Source organism: Odontomachus brunneus, unplaced genomic scaffold (genome assembly GCF_010583005.1).
Source record: "Odontomachus brunneus isolate Ranch 3 - 2012 unplaced genomic scaffold, Obru_v1 Obru_scaffold_068, whole genome shotgun sequence".
Taxonomy (NCBI): Eukaryota; Metazoa; Arthropoda; class Insecta; order Hymenoptera; family Formicidae; genus Odontomachus; species Odontomachus brunneus.
In genome coordinates this window covers 176,556-177,484 of record NW_022639518.1, presented here as the reverse complement: position 1 = coordinate 177,484, position 929 = coordinate 176,556, and the positions used below count along the sequence as shown (strand labels likewise).

At 40.4% G+C, this 929-nt stretch overlaps 1 protein-coding gene across 2 annotated transcripts in view; it reads left to right on the top strand.

The window, feature by feature from the left end:
* The window catches only part of LOC116846725 (UDP-glucuronosyltransferase 2B31-like), a 283,436-nt gene that overhangs the window by 250,998 nt on the left and 31,509 nt on the right, over nucleotides 1-929 (top strand). The window lies entirely within an intron of this gene.

The following is a 929-nucleotide window of genomic DNA, read 5'->3' as shown; positions in this document are numbered from 1 at the left end:
ATCGAGAAATGTCGAAATGAATCACAAACTACCTGTTTCGTTAGTAATGACTACTAGAACTGTTTGCATTGCCATCTAACATTTGCGGGCGGAAACTAAGTTAAGGTCCTAATATATTGCTAATTATTCAATGTCCAATATTGGCTGAATATTGGGAAATATTATCCAATGTATTCCCAAGATAACCAATGTTTAGCCAATGTAAAGTCAATGAATTTTACTACTAGGGGTCATTTTTCTAAAATCTCTCTTACGAAAACCTTAATTTTCATCATTAAAATAAATTTGTCGTGCAATTTGAGTTTTACGACTCGATTCCTCATAAAATTTCCTATAAAAAACATATATAACAACTAAGTATCCCTTCATAAAAATGTTAAAGACTGAATACGTAAAAGCTAAATTTGCATCAGTGTGGAAGATACGGTTGTGCGGTTAGAGTGTGGAATTTGAGGGTTAAGGTTGTAACCGCGATTCGTTGCGGGTTCGAATCGCTTGTGGGATCGGGTTCGTGATAAGCGGAATAATTGAAAAGAACAGTGTTTTAAAAATAATAATAAATAATGTATTTGAATCATAAGCTGACGATAATGACAATATACAGAGCGAACAATACGTGTCGACGCCGTTGGTTTTGGTTGTTTGTATCGCTTGACAGAGGTTTGTTTAGACGCCGGCTTGCGTGATGTGACGCGCGGTGCGCGGGACACGGACGACGTCAGTGTCGCGTACTCGCGAGTTTATTCTGTTGATATTTCTTTCGGCGTCTTGTCTCTTAAGTGCGGTTGACACTTCTTCCGCGATTTTATCGGCGTTTCGGAATCATATAATGTCCGCGGTCGCTGAGATTGCAGCGTGGCTGCACGCGAGATATTGCCTTAGCGGCGTTCCCTTCGGTCTCTTGTCGCGGGGACTTGAGTCGTTTCGGC